We start from the raw sequence: 16,598 nt of genomic DNA, 5'->3' as shown, positions 1-16,598 counted from the left end.
ATGTGCTCGAAGTCATTGGAGTGGTACCAAGACAAGATTCCTGATAAAAGAGAGAGTAATTTAGATGAGCCTAAAATACTATGCTGTCTTTTGCCCTCAAGGCACGTCTCAATTCATAAGTGACACCAGTGGACAAGATGAGAAACCATGGAGAGAGCAGCGGCTAGGAGGCAAAGAAGTTAAGCAAAGTGTTGGTATTTCCTTGGACAATTGAGAAAACATTTGGAATTTAGAGCTACTATGACAATCTGGACTTGAAGGGCCAATCTCTAAGAAGGTAAACACAGTTAAAAGTAAGCTCAACGCTCTAAGCCATTTTTCTCTGTAAATACCTCAGCTGTAGAAACTGAGAGGCAAAGAAGCTAAGGAGAAAGCAGACCTAAGAAGCTGAGAAGTTAGGCTGTGTTATCAGCCTCACAGTGCTGAGAAGATGAAAATTGGAGCCCAATACCAGCAACAAACACATACAAAATGAATTTTATAATAAATGCCATTAAAATAGAATTAAAAGATAGTAAGTACATAAGGATGAATTTCACACAAGGTGTACAGAACCTCCACACAGAAAACTACAAAACACCAAAAAAAATGAATAGGACCCAAATAAATGGAGAAAAAGACAATGTTCATGGATTGCAAGACTCAATGTTATAACTATGTCAATTCTCCCCATATTTATCTATAGTTTCAATGTGATCCCAAAATCATCTCAGCAAGTTTATTTAAAAGTAAACATGGAAAAGAGCCAAAAGTAGCCAAATAGCTAAACTGTAGGATTTATAACAAAACAACAAACAGCAAAATAACAAAACTAGATTTATACTTCCAAAATAAATCATTATTATAAAGCTATAATAATTAAGACAGGGTGTCTTAGTGTAAGTATAAAGCAATCAATGAACAGAAACAGTTCAAAAATAGATCCTCAAATATATGATCAACTATATGATTTATGATAAAAGACAATACTTTTCAGTGTGATGGGAAAATGAAATTCTCTAATAAATGATGCCTGATATATACCAGATATATATATATATGAGAAAAAAATCTCCTCCCCTACCTTATACTACTACATACATGCACATGCACAGCACACACACACACACACACACACACAATCGATCAATCAATCAATCAATTCTAGATGGATAGCAAACCAAAATGTTAAAGGTATAATTGAGAAACTTCTAGAAGAGAATCTATGCAAAGTATCTTCATTCATGACTTTGAGGTAGGCAAGGATTCTATAAACATGTTTTAAACAGCAATAAAATAAAGAAAATATCAATTAATTGGATGCATTAAAATTAAGAACATCTGTATATCAAAAGACCTCATTATAACAGTTAAAAGGCAGGCCACAGAGTGTGTGAAGATATTTGCAGTACATATATATGGTAAAGGACTACTATGAAGAATTATAAAGAATTCCTACAAACCAATAAGGGGAAAAAATAGGAAATGAGTTTTAAAGAACAACAGCAGCTCTCAAAAGAGGATATCCAAATGGCCAGTAAGCATCTGAAAAGATACTTAACATCATTAGTCATCAGGAAACGTAAACTAAGACCACAACGAGTGCAGATTATATAAAACTGATAGAAGTATAAATTAGCACAACTATTTTTTAAAACTCTTTGAAAATGTCATGTGTACCTATGACCCAGCAATTTCACTCCTAGATACATACCCAACACAAATGTATACTCATATACACTAAAATACATATGAAAGAATGTTCTTACCAGCACTAGTCATAACTGTCATAACAAACCTAGAAACAACCCAAATACCCATCAATAATTGAATAAATAAATTATGATATATTCATATAAAAGAATACTATTCAGAAATGAAAAGGAACAAACAACTTCTATCACAACAGTATGAATGAATTTTATTGGCAAAATGTTGAGCAAAGGATATCAGACACAAATGAGTATAAACATTTAAATAAACTTCAAAACAGGCACAATTGGTCCCATGGTGATAGAAATAAGGATAGTGGTTAACTTTGTAGGGAAAGTTGAAGGGGTAAGAATAGGCATATCGGGTATACATCAGATATTGGTTAAATTGGTATGTTCACTTTATAAAATTTTATTCAGCTCTATACTTACATTACAAATAAACAAAAAGTTTTTTATAGGAAGGAACCAATGGAGGAAAGGACAAATATGCACTGAGAAAATTTTTTAAATTATGACTACTATTCCAAACTATATTCAAACACAATTAAAAATCTTTATGAATGGACAATGTTTTAGAAAAATACAGTTTACCAAAACCTCCTCAAGAATAGATAAGAAATGTAAACAGGCCAATTACCACAGTAAAAAGAAAGTTGTCAAATATTTACTAACCCCATCCTCAAAAAGCAATGCCTATATGAATTAACTGGGGAAATATAATAAACTATTAAAGAATAGTTAATTTCAAGGCTATTTAAACTTTTTTTTTTTTAAGTGTCTTTTATTTTTTATTTATTTTTTTCTTTTTTTCTTTTTTTTTTAAATTAGTTTCAGGTGCACAAGACAAAGCAAAACTTAGACATTTATCATTTATATCCCTCACACTGTGTGAACCCCCCTCCCCCCATCCACTATCCCTCTGTACGTTCCCAAAACCTCTCTATTTAAACTTTTTAAATGAAGAAAATCTTCCAATTATTTATTTATTTATTTAATGTACAATATTGAAATTAACCCCCCCAGAAATTATTACACAAGGAGAAAATTCAGACTAATTCAAACACTAAGACAAAAATCCTAAATGAAATATTAAACAGAATCTAGAAGCACATTAACAGAATGGAATATGATGAAAGGGTGTATTTCATGCATGCAAAGGATGGTTCAATATTATGAAATCTATTAAAATAATTCACCATATTAACTGATCAATTTCCAACAAAAAGATACACCCCATTTCTCAACTTGCTGTATTGACTTATATTGTCTCCTATTGTTCCATGTAAATTAGTTTTGCCTGCCCTTCATTGAATGTAACCTCTTTCATGTCAGAGAATACACATAATTCTTCTGCATCCCAATCCATTCAGAGTAACTACTACAGACCTCAGTGAAAAATCACTTGATTAATGAACATGTAATTAACTGTCATATTATAGATTCATAGCTTGTGGACCTTATAGATTACTTGATTAATAAATTACTTGAGTAATGAACATGTAATTACTTGTCATATTATAGATTTATAATTTGAAGGTGGATGAAAGTTGGCTGAATTCATCCCCAAGGTATCCCACCTGTACCCCTGGACATCAATCCTTTCCCTAAATAGTTTTAGAGAAGGACCAGATATATCATGATATAATTCTGCATTCTTCTACCATATGAGGTCCTATTTTTGCTTCAGGGGTACTTCTGTGAAACAACCTATTAATGACTGGCTCTTTGGATATCTCCAGAATACCACTGTGGACATCTTTTAAACTCTTGACTCCATCTGTTACTACTGGTTAGCAACCCTTCTTTGTGTCAATTTCAACTAATAGACAGATACCGATTCCTTCCACATGCCTCTCCCTGAATCCCTAAGATGAAAACAATGTGGAATCTGAACAAAGGAGCTCAAATCATGGGAAATACAAATATGTACTGTAATCATCACTGTATGTTAGTGAGTACAGAATGTTCCAGAGATGAAGATACAACCAATTCTGGTGGACGAATGGTCAGAGAGACTTCACAGGAGAAGAAACATTTGAAGTAGGCTTTGAATCAAGAGAAAGGGGTGTGGCAAAACCAGAAAGACAAGAACAACAACTTCTCCAATTTATGGCCCCCAATTTCCTCTCAAAAGATGAAAAAGGTAAACCCAAACCTCCCAGTATAAAAGCTACACATGTGTTTGTATATACCTAGTTTGTCTTTATGCCCATTTTAAATTAAATCCCATATTTCTTTAAAAATAACATCCAAATGTTAAAAAGGAAATATATGTATTCTGATTTTGACAAAGCTATCAAATTGGAAGAAAACAGACAGTATATTCTCCAAAAATTATGTAATTTAGAATTGAAAATTTGCCAAATTCTTTTTATCACAAAAATAAGCAAATGAATACATTTAATCAAAATAAAAGGCATATTATATTTCAGTGTATGTGAAAACTTCTTAGTTTGTTTGTTTTTTCAGAAGCAATCGAAGTTGAGAGTGTTTTCAATTACTTAAAACAGCAAGATGCTGAGAAAATTTCTCATTTAAAGTGCTAAGTTTAACGTGTTGAGATTCTTTGCAAATCCAGAAAATCACTTCAGGATTTGCACAGACAAATCCACATAATCCTCTTGATTTTCAGTCTCCCAAAATTGGTGGTAGAACAACAAGTGCCTTTACTTCTGCATCTTCCAACAATAGTTAAGTCTTTGACCAGTAACGCTTAACCATTGCCACGGAGGAACCCGGGGCTACAGAAATCCCTGAACACATATCCCAGACTCCCGAGCTGTAGTCTGAAGCCTCACCCCACCCTCCAAAGATAGCAGTTTTTTGAAGCCTTCTCTTTGTCTAAAAAGTTCAATAGAGTATTTTTATGTTCCATATAAAAATATAAAAATGTAGTAAATAGCAACAAAATATACAATTCAGGAAGATATCCTACATCTATCGTGTGACTTCTAGTACCCTCTGGCATACCTGCACCTAACTCCCAGTTGTACCAGTTTGAAGAGCTACACTTAAGATTATAGAGAGATTTAAAATTCCTCATTATAATGACTTATATGAACTAGTGCTGCCTAGATGGAAAGATCACCTCATTTAATTCTCACAAATACCCTATGAAGAAGGTACTATTATTTTCTAGTATTAATATCCCCCATGACAGATAAGGAAACGGAAGTTTAAAAATGTACAGTACTTGCCCAAGATAACCGCTAGTAGTAAACCCAGGAGGTCTTATTTTAAAGTCTATGGTCTTTACCATGTTTTAATGTCCCACTGCTTTTCTCAGAGTCATGATTGATATATTTTCCATTTAAAGTATGCATTTTAATTTTTGAGGCTGAATTTTAGCCAGGAATATGTATGTACATAATATTATATGAATAAACATCTGTCGTGGGTTAAACTCCCCATACACCTCTCAATAAATACTCAGTGGCCATCATGATAAATAAAACAATGTGTGGTATTTCATAGCTCAATTATACAAGAGCACTCAGAAAACACTGCAAATGAAATGGATTAGAAACCCAATATCATAAACAAGAAAGCAGACCAAAAGTGGCTGAGCAATTTTTCTAGGATCTTACAACCAATGGAAGAGGGGAATTGCTACAACAAACAGGCCATCCCAGAGCAGTCCCCAAGTAAAACCTTCCCCCTACTTCCATTGCCACATCTTAGCTACTATCTCACAGTACAAAAGAAGAGCATTATTCTTCAGACACCCCTCCAGCATTTTATGGTTTTTAAATTTATTTCTCCTGTATGTGTGTCTGATCCAGTCCTGTCCATTTAGTAGGGTATAAATCCACTCAATTGCCATGCACAATATTTTCTGATTGCAATGCAAGGAAAGAAACATTAGGAACAGGCAGCTCTTGCTGTTCACCGTCCTCTGTTTACTAGAAATGGTCTCAAAAACCCATAATCTCCATTGTTATGTGGATCCAATGTTAAATGGATCTTATGTTCTCATGGTAAAAAACATATATTCTAATAGAAAGACAATGACATAAACAAACAACAGCAATTACTAGCAATATATCATCGAGTAAATTGCACCAGTACTCTAAATTTCTATTATTTAAGTAGTATACCAAAATTTGTCTTCAAGTTCTACCGAAAGACCACAAATTTCTGAACCATTGATTACACAGGAGATCCCAATGGACATTCATACACAAAAGTTCCACTGCACCACATTCTGTCACATCTACTTGTCCTGCCCTAGTTCTTCTCTTCCATACATAGCCAAGTGTCTGCAAAGCATGGACTCCACTTTTTTTAACTTACCACTCATGTCCCAGTTTGCTCCTCTCCAAAAAGACACCTAACTGAAAAAGCTTTCTTTTGAGTCATTAGTCATCTCCATGCTACTAAAATCAATTGATGTTTGTATTACTGCTATTACTGGACGTCTCACAGCCTTTGACAGTGTTCGTTATTCCTTCACTCTAGAAACACTGCCTTTTCTTGGCTTCGAAGAAAAACATTCACCTGGTATTTTCTCCCTACATCTCACATTTCCTCTGCAGATTCATTCTTTTATAACCATCATTAAAGCTTAGAATCTTGAAGGTTTGTGCTTGCATGTGCTTCTCTTCTCATGCTCTTCTAGGAAATACCCTGAGACAGGCAAATTTATATCTCTAGGGTCAACCTGTCCTTTGAGCTCTAGACTCACATATTCTATTACATACTTGATATATTATTTGGTTATGTCAGAGGCACCTCATACCCAACATATCCATAATCAAACTTGTGATCTTCCTCACCAAACCCAGTCTTCTACCTGGAGTTCCAATTTCATTGAATGGCTTCATCATCCAGCCATGTGTACAGGCTAGACTCCTAGAGGTCACCTTGACTCCACCTTCTCTCTCACCCTGTTTACATATAATCTAGTTTACCTCTAAATGCCCCCAAAGTTTTGCCCATTTCTTTCTGTCTCCACTGACACCACTGTAGTCCACACTTCCATCTCTCCTACTAGGACTACTACCTGTTCTTCCTGCATCCATTCTATCCCCTCCAATCCTTTCTATATAATAGAGCCAGAGTGATTTTTGCAAAAACCCAAATATGATCACACCTTATCCTATGTCGATTCCTTTAATATCTTTCTATTGTCCTTAAGAAGCAGCCAAATCCGTATCATGATTTATAATGCCTGAATGGTCTGTGCATACCCCTATCTCCATCCTCACTGTGTATCAATCTTTCTCTTGTTCTCACTTCAGCCACTCCAATTTTCTACCCATTTTTCGCTCTTTCTGGCAACAGTCTCTTTGACAACTGTGTTTTCTCTCCGTGGAACATTTTTCACCTGTCCCTACATCTCCTTCCACTCTGCTTTACCACCAGGATCTCCTCGCCATCTTACAGACCACAGCTCTGGAATCACTTCTTATGAGAAGCCTTCCCTGAATATGACTCCCTCCCTTCAATACACACAAACACATGTCTAGATCAGCTTCCATTGTTAAATGGTCCCTAGAAACACTTATTTGCATCTCATTGTATATCATTTTAACCAGCATGAGCACTTGATCAAGCCACACTGGACTGTAAGCCTTAATAGGGCATAGGTTTGTTTGCCATTACAAAGCTGGACCCTGCTACATAACAGAGCACATATCTGATTCTTAAAAATATCTGTTGGATGGATGAATGAATGAATGAATGAATGAATGAATGAATGAAACTTAAAACAATACATTAAAATCAAGTACTTATTTTCAAGCAATTTTTCCCATATCCTGGGAATTTAAGAAGAAGATTGGTTTAGGTGATGCCGCCTTTTAATCTTGACAAATTCCACTATAAAAATAGAATACATTCAAAATTATTTCAATATGCTTAAAACGGAGTTTAAAGTATAAGTACTGTAGAATGAGAATATACACAAGTGATGTCAAATTCATTCATAGTACTTCAAATTTCATAGTGCTGCATGCCTGTGCCTCAGTTCTTCAGGGACTCTGTTATTGCCTAGTCCCATTCTCAGTTCAGTGGAGAACCATTAGATACCCTAACAATTCCATTTATTGCACAGTGACTGTGCTTGATGTAGCTAGACTCTGAATAAAAAAATAACATTGTCCTCAAGGAGATCCGGATCTAGGAGGGGAGGTATAACCCTGAGTTCATATCCCCAGTACCAAGTAGCATATAAAAAAATATGTATTTAAAAAAAAAAGCAACTCAATCGAAAGAAAAAGACAAAAGACCAGAGAACAGAGGGTAACAACAGGTAATTTCAAGAAGACAAAATCGAAAACACCAGATAATCCATACCCCACACACAGAGCTGCTTGAAAATGGCCTAGGCTAGATCTCTTTCTACCACATAATTCCAACTCCGCTCCTGGAAACTGACCTCCTTAGCTGATCCTCTGCCCACCCACTTTGAATTTTCTCACTAAGTTTGATCTCTGATTACTGTCAACAAAGGAAACATAGAGGCCCCTAGTCTGAGGCAAAAGGACAATTAAGAATACTGCAGAGAAGCTGGAGAGGCCCACGAGGAATAATATACCAGGGGAATTGTTCATACATGGAAAGTTTGAAGGGAATGGAGATATTTGATATTTGTATCTTAAACCTAGTGCCATGATAAAAATCATGAGATTTAGTGAGGCTCAACATATATACTCGTAATTTAGGGAGGGTCATGTTAACAACAACAAAAAAGTTCCAAAATAATCTTACTTTTGCAAATATGCAAGAATATGTAATCACTGAACACATTGCTAGGGTCCCTCCCAGAGCTTGGGAAGATGGTCTGAAGGTTCAACTTCATTTAGCTCAAAGTAAAACCTCCTCTACCCCATATACCTTCAACTTTGGTGGTTCAGTGTCCTGACCCAGCCTTTTCACTTTCCTGCCTAGTTTGTTACTAGTTCACCTTCCCCTGTAAAATGGAGCCCCACCTATCTGACCTCCAAACATCCTGTCCTTCTATACCCAGAATATGTTCCTAACTCTTGCCCATGCCTTGTCCCCAAACCCCTACCAACTGCTTGTGACAACTCAGCCAGCTTGACATATGTGTGTCTCCCTCCCAGTTTCCTAATGGCTTCCTGATGGTGCATCCGTGTCACTGCCCTCTGACATACAGATTCCATGTTATCTCATTGGCCCTTCTAAAACATTTCCCTTGTATCCCATCCTACCCTCTACATAATGCTTTTGGGGGAAAAGTGTGTTTTGTATTTATGCCATATTTAACTTAATTTCAAGACTTTATCTAAAGGTTGAAGGCACTCCTCATAACTCTATTTTTATGTTAAATACCTCCATTCCCTTTAAATTTTCCATGTATGAACAATTCCCTTGATCTATTATTCCTCATGGGCCTCTCCAGCTCCTCTGCAGTATTCTTAATTGGTGGACCTCAATATGAATATAGTATTCCCATCTGAGAAGAGTTATATATAAAAAGTAGCATGGATTTCCCTTCTCTGTTTATTAAATATGAATTACATTTTTAAAACATCAGTACTATACTAGCTACTCGTCATCATATCTGATCCATCTCAATATTCATTTCTTTCCTGACATACTTAGTTATTATCAATTTTCTAATAACATGATACTCTCCATATTTTTTTTTAATTTCTAACTTGATTCTTAGAGTGTCACTTTAGTCTACCTCTCTAACTTTAAAATATGACCTTAAATCATCATCCTGCCTTCAAAGCGCTAACTTTCTCAAACAAAGTCCCATTTACATTTAATATTTACTTGTAACTATTATTAAGGTAAATAATAATAATGGTTCACTATTTTTCCATAAAAGTAGAATTTCTCCAAGGGAAGGAATTGGTCTGACACATTTCCTACTGTCCCATTTCTCACTTATTTTAATGTTCAGGTGATCCAGAGATCAAAATGCTTATTCTATAGGATACCTTATTTCCTTATTGATAACTATCTTGAAAAAATAATCTACATGTACCTCCCACAAGTTTTCACTTCTCAGTCATATGTCAAACCAATTCAATCTGACTTTCAATATACCAACCTCCTGAGAAGACTTTCATAAAAGTCATTATTCACCACCTAATTGGATAAGTAGCCTTTTCTTTGGTTTTTAATTCCCTGAACTCTGTATCTTTTCTCACTACCGATAAGCGTTCCATTTTAAAAGCATCTCCTCTTTTGATTTTCTGGACAATACTCCATCCCATTTTTTTCTAACCTCTCTGACTTTTTTTCTTGGTTTCTCACACTAGATTTTCTTTTTAAATATTGTTAGTACTAAAATTCTATCATTAATCCATTTCCTTTATTCTCTGCTTTGTTTACTCCAAGGATCACTCTCATTTCCATGACCTCAACAATCACCTGTATGCTGATGTCTCATAAATATCTTTATCACATTGGCCAGTATCGTGAGTTTCAGACCTATATTTATAAGTACTTCTACTTGAATGTAGTGTAGGCATCTCAAAGTCTTTTCCAGGAAAACCTATTCCTTCTGCTATATTTATCTTAAAAATAGGCTAATAATAGCATTTGTCTTGCAGAATTAAGGTAACAGTAGCTACTTTAACAGATCAACCCAGAAATCTCAGTGGCTTAATGCAATAAAAATTTTTCTCTCACCTCAATTTCAATGGCAGCGGAAATAAAAGTTGTGATGCTCTGCTCTTTTCTATGCATTCATTCAAGAGACTCAGGAAAGAAGGAAAAGATGCTATATTTAACACATCCTGGGTATCAGCTTCAACTGGCAGACAAAAACTAAAAGAAAAAAGATGAGGGGTTTTTCTTTTTATGGGCCAGACCTGCAGTGCTATATATCACTTCTGCCCACATTCCTTTAGGCAAAACTCAAACACACACACACACACACACACACACACACACACACACACACACACAAAGTCTGGATAATGTAATCTAACTCTATCTCTATGTATACAAGGAAAGGGAAATAAATTTGATGAACAGGTAATCAGCCACTGCCACAACAGTGAAGATTAAATTAGCACATGGCTAGCACTTAGTCTAACATATAGTAACACAAATGTTGGCTTAACATCTATGTGTGTGTTCGGTCACCTAAGCTAGAATTCTCAAAATTACCTTTTTATTATTTTAATTAAATATTTTAATTAAATATTATTATTTTAATTAAATATTTGAGGTATCAAAACTTTATTCAAGCCATCAATGTAATCCTACAAGGCAGCCAAGTTTAAGAATTGCTCTTCTAATCCAATCTCTTCTGCCACACCTACGATGATCTCATTGGAGCACCAATTTAATTCTGACATTTCCCTGGCTTAAAAATTGTTTTTGAACTTCCATTGCATAAGGTAAGGTATGTACATCTAAATGGTCCTGAAAGATGATCCCCTAGAGAAGCAAGATGTTTATCTGTATGTTTTATGCCACGCTATTATAATTTAATCATTGTGCAAGTTCTGTAAACTACACAATTCATTAATACAGTAAAATCCAGGCATGTGCTTACTTAAAATTTGTTATTGACTATGAATTCTTCAATACAGTGGTTTCCTATGTAGAATTAAGTACCTGAGAGGCTATGCATGCTGATTCACTGGAGTCTAACACTTAGATCTTATTGTGAAACCTCACTAGGGCTTTTGGACAGTAGAAAGTAGAGCGCAGCCAGCCAAGGCAGGAAATCTAACAGAAAGTCACACACACACACAGATACACACACACGAAATAGATATAGGGGAAAGAAATAGGCTGAGCTAGAAACAAACCCACCTCTCAGGAAAGTACAGCATGCAAACTTGGAGCCAGGTGGAAGGAAAGACTATTTCCCCTAAAATTTTGTAACCACAATCCACCATTTTATAGTGGTGTCTTACAATCTGTGTTATTTGAAAGGCCTTGAATTTTTGCCCCATTTGTGCCAAAGAAAGTCTGCAGAATGTGGCATGGAGAGATAGAAATTGAACATATGAAAGATAAGTTAGGATACAGAGAAGATAAAATGAAGAAGTATAAAATAGATCTAATCAGAGTTGCAGAAGGAAAAGGGCAGAAAAGGTAGAGGCAATATTCCAAATGATAAAGCTGATCATTTTTCAGACTGAAAATAAGACATGAGTCCTCAGATTCATGACATAAAAATTAGGTCCTAGTGGTATAAATAAATCTAAATATAGATTTATACACATCAAAGTGCAACACCAAAGACAAAGAGAAGATTTTAAAAGTAGACAAGTAAAGATAGGCAATTGAGTATCGTTTAATAATTGAAAGTCAGTGGAAATATAACTTAAATATCTTAAAAGAAAAATATCTTAACCTGAAGTTATTATATAGCAAAAAGTTAGAGAATGTGGGCCAGAAAAAAAGATATTTCAGATTAAATAAAAGTCGGATAACTTACCACCAATAGGTCCTTACTAAAGACACTAGAAATTGTACTTCCAGGAATATGGAAGCTATTCCAGAAAAATAATCTGGTGTGTAGGAGAAATAGTAAGCAAATAAATTGAATAAATCTAAACACATATTCACTATGCAAAATAATAATTATATGTCTAGTATGTGAAACTAAAACAGTGAACAAAAGTAGCATAAATAATAAAGGAGTGCTGAATCAAAGCATTTTAATGATGTAATTGGTGAAAACAGCAGAATTTAAGGTTCATGAGGCCAGTAATTTATTGTTTATTTTCTTCTCTGTCAAATATTCAGCATCTAATGGAATTCCTAAAACACTCAGGAAAATTCTATTGAATTAATACAAATATTGTTTAACAACTGCTTAAGTCAGAGGTCTTTAGAGAAACAGAACCAAAAGGATGCGTGTGCATGTATATATTGGTTTACACAATTATGGAAGCGGGCAAGTCCAAAATCTACAGGGCAGGCCAGCCGGCTAGACCCAGGGAAGAACTAATGCTGCAGTTCAAGTTCAGCAGCGGTCAGCTATTAGTGAGGATAACACAGAGGATCAAAATGTAGTAAGTGTTTTTAATCCATGAGTTTATAGTGATACAAAAAATGTAATTTAATAATACCACTTTTCTTCTTTAGAGGACGCCATGGAACCAATTCATTATTTGAAAAACATAACTAAAGGGATAGAATCAATCAATTTTTCTGCCTTGACTTTATGAACTACATTTTAGGGTAGTCAGATTTTTGATGATAAGAAAAAGGGAAAGAAATAGAGATCTAGGTAAACATCTTCAAAGACTGCTAACATCACACATACAAAAAAAGAAACTAGAACATCTATGAAGTAGTCTTATTCAACATATCAAACTTAAATTTCGTCAAGTCTCTAGATCTAACCAACAATTTATAAGATACAGAGAACAGAACAACATATAAACGACATCCTCAGGGATGTTATCAACAAAATCTACCCTGTATACAAACAGTCCAGTGTCTCCAACAACCAAAAAAGAAAAAATATGCAGGAAGAAAATAAAACAGAAAAAGGAATCTTAAAATTTAAAAGAGACTTGAGAGACACACTAACAAATTGCTATGTATGGACTTAGGGTTTGTTATTTGAGTCATACAAACCATTTAAAAAATGTGATAAACAAAAATGTGAACACTGACTGGATATTTTATTACATTAAGAAATCATTATTATTTATGGTGCAATAAATATGATATAGCACTTTCTGGTCGGACAATGGGGTTGTAGATATATTTCAAAGAGTGTTTATTATTTAGAGATGTATATTGAAATATTAACAATTGATATAATGTCTGGAGATTGCTGCAAAATAGTCTGGAGGAGGAGAGGAACCAGGATGTAGGTGGAAAACTTGATAATTTTTGAGGCCAAATAAATAGGATTTCATAACACTAATCTCTCCACTATTGTACAGGTTATAAATTTCCTAATATGTAAAGTTAAAAAAAATAGAAAAAGAAAACCTAGAGAAGTAACTTACTTTACCTGCCAAGTTTGTGAAATGAATATAAGGAATTTGTACCTTCCTAGGTGTGATTAAATAACCCTTGTTCTGAAATCTCCATTCTAATTGTTCTGTCCTTATAAGCTAATTATGCTTATATAAAAGTTAGCAAAGCAGCATTCTCAAACAAGAAAAGGCAAAACAATTCTAGGAGTTAAAGATCGTCTTGTCACAGACCTGTGTTTTATACAAACCACTTCAACACTTTCTTTCTTTCACTCATTTCCCTACTTATGTGTCCCTGGTTTTCCATCAACACCCCATTAAAGTAAACACCTGCAGTGGCATTTTCTGGGCTCAGTCCAGTGTGCCCATTAACCCTCTCTATCCCAGACCTCTCTCTACAGACAATTAATGTGAAAATCCTCAGCCACAATCGTATAACCATATTCTCAAGACTTGACAACTCTAAGTAGCATCAAAATGTTTTATTTATGCATTTTATAATAAAGAACTGCCAATGTATCTCTTCTGCAAAAATATCGGCAGAGTGTCAAGAAATAAGAGAAGCAAAATCAAAGTGACTAGCTCTGCTTTTGTTTCAAAGAGCAGAGAAATAGATAAAGTTTATATGTCAAATGACAATGTTATTCATGTAAGGGCATTACACATTTTGGTGATTCAGGCCCCAAACAAGGTTAGTCACCTCTTTAATGTGGTTCTGCAGCTTAAATGTGCAGGGTCAGTACCAGTTGTGGTCATTGGAGCAGTGGAGATGCTCTGTCCCTGAAGTGTAATGGGGCAGGTGCTCAAAGGTCAATCCAAGTTGACCACTCATTCTGGTCCTATCTTTTGTTTTGGAGACAAATGCGTAAGAACAAGGGAGAGAGGGGTATTTTTTTAATGTGTGCTAACAAATTCAAAACAAGATTTTTAACTTCTTTTACCCACTTTGTTTAATGTTGTCTTGAAAGTCTTTTTTAGATATTTGTCCTCATCTTTTTGGTCCGAAGTATGCTCTTTGTCAGAGGTGCATGTTTTTTCATTCGGTGTATTTTTTCTTCCTAGTCTCATTGATCACATTCCTCTCACTAAAGGAAGATTTCTGAGAAGAAAGGGAAAAGAGGTACAGGGAGGGTGTGCATCTCTCCCGTTACCTGTGCTTATAACGACTTCCCACCCTTTCTCATCTATGACTAGGAAGCATAAAGCCCTATGTTTCTATTTATGGAGATTTTTCTACTCCACTCCCTAGGAAGGGAGAAAAACAACCCTATCCTTATATTTATCAAACTAGGAGTTGTCAGGATGTCTTGAATACATTTTTTTTTAAGGGATTACATGGCTGAGAGCTCATAGCAGAATTTTTTTTTTTTTTTTTTACTTTCTTAAAGGCATCAGACAACAACACCCATTTTATACCAATAGTTCTCAGGCATTTGGATTTTACCATGAGTTCTATTTAAAATATTTCACAGCTGGCAAAGCCATGAGCAGTCAGAAAGTCCCCTGATGACCCCAGCTGTTACTGACATTAACCCTTTAGATACCTACTTCTGAGACGGTCTGGGGTCCCAGGAAAGGGACTGAGTGGCCAGACTGGATGGGTAGGCAACAATTATTTAATAATAGTTATGAACTTATTTCAATATCTTCACAGCCAATACAGTTGTATAATTCGTAATGTATACCAGGCCTGGAATGTAATTATTAGCTAATGGGTTTTTTTTAAATGAGGACCAACATATGGTATCAGCTTTTCTTTTATCAAATATGGATGTTAAAAAGACAAAAACTTAAGTACTATCTATTGTCACCATAGTTTCATAAAAGGAAAATTTAAAACCACAAAAGTAAATAGAACACAATCTTACAGTTTTAAAAAAGCAGTTTTTAATAGAGTAAGTTTACCTTTATGAGAAATGCACATTGATTTCATTTTTGTAATTTCTCCACTGACTGAAGAAAATTTAATCACCAACCTACCCCTGTCCAAAGAGAAACAATCACCTGATTCTTTTTTAAGTGGTCAGTTTAAAGTGAGGAAGTGTCTTCCCCTAGAGGACAATACATGGGCAGAAAATTTGAACAGGTCAATAACCAGAAGATGAATTGGTTTCATCACAAAGATATTAAACATTTAGCATAGTTTGTTGAAGAAATTCCAAACATGGCCCAATTTCAGTTTACTTTGTGCCCACAAACCTAGTGTCAAATTAAGAATTTATATCCCCTTTCATTTCAACCAGCACATGTTTATCCATTGGTTTTTATTGCTGATTCTTTGTAATGCGTAATCAATGTTTTTTACGGTACAACAAAACTACTAGCTCTTACAGAAATGCCATTTCAGCACACAAGTGAATTCAGTCGCACAAGATGAATAGTTTTGCTCTAGAAAGTACATACAATATAAACTGATGCTCTTCAAAACAGAGTTCAGTGGAGGGTGGGAGTATGCTTTCTGTCTAGGCACAGTACAAGCATTCCCCAAAATTAAAACTCTAAAAGTTTTCACATGTTTAATTTCAAAGCAGTTCCTTGACATTCATTCAGACACAGGTTAAGAGAGCTAGTTTTACATTAATTGATGTGAAAGTATAAATACATTTGTGTGGAGAAGCTCAGAATTCTCATTCCTAAAGAAATGTGAATACATATAACTGAAGAAAGTAAATGTCATATGATACCCATAACTATACACATGATGGCTTGTCTCATATGGCATTATTAGAAGCACAGCCTTATCTTCTTATTGGATTAAAAAGACTCAAAGACTTTTCCCTTTCTTTAACTGAATCTCTTCTCAACTAGGAAAACTTTAAACTATTTCCCCCTAGTGCCCAAGTTGATATTCTAACGCATGGTGTCTAAAACCCCGGTATCTTCATTCAGAAATAGTTTGTACTAAACCATCACCCATTACCATTTCTATTCCTTCAAACTCTTGGCTTGGCTTTCTAAATCGTTGCTCTTTCTCTTCCTTCTCCTTCAAGTTAACTTTGGACAGAAGTTCTCCAAAGGGAACTCT

The sequence above is a fragment of the Rhinolophus sinicus genome, linkage group LG05, assembly GCF_036562045.2.
Source record: "Rhinolophus sinicus isolate RSC01 linkage group LG05, ASM3656204v1, whole genome shotgun sequence".
NCBI classification, from domain to species: domain Eukaryota; kingdom Metazoa; phylum Chordata; class Mammalia; order Chiroptera; family Rhinolophidae; genus Rhinolophus; species Rhinolophus sinicus.
The sequence above is the reverse complement of the archived record's forward strand: the minus strand, read 5'-3'. Positions refer to the sequence as shown.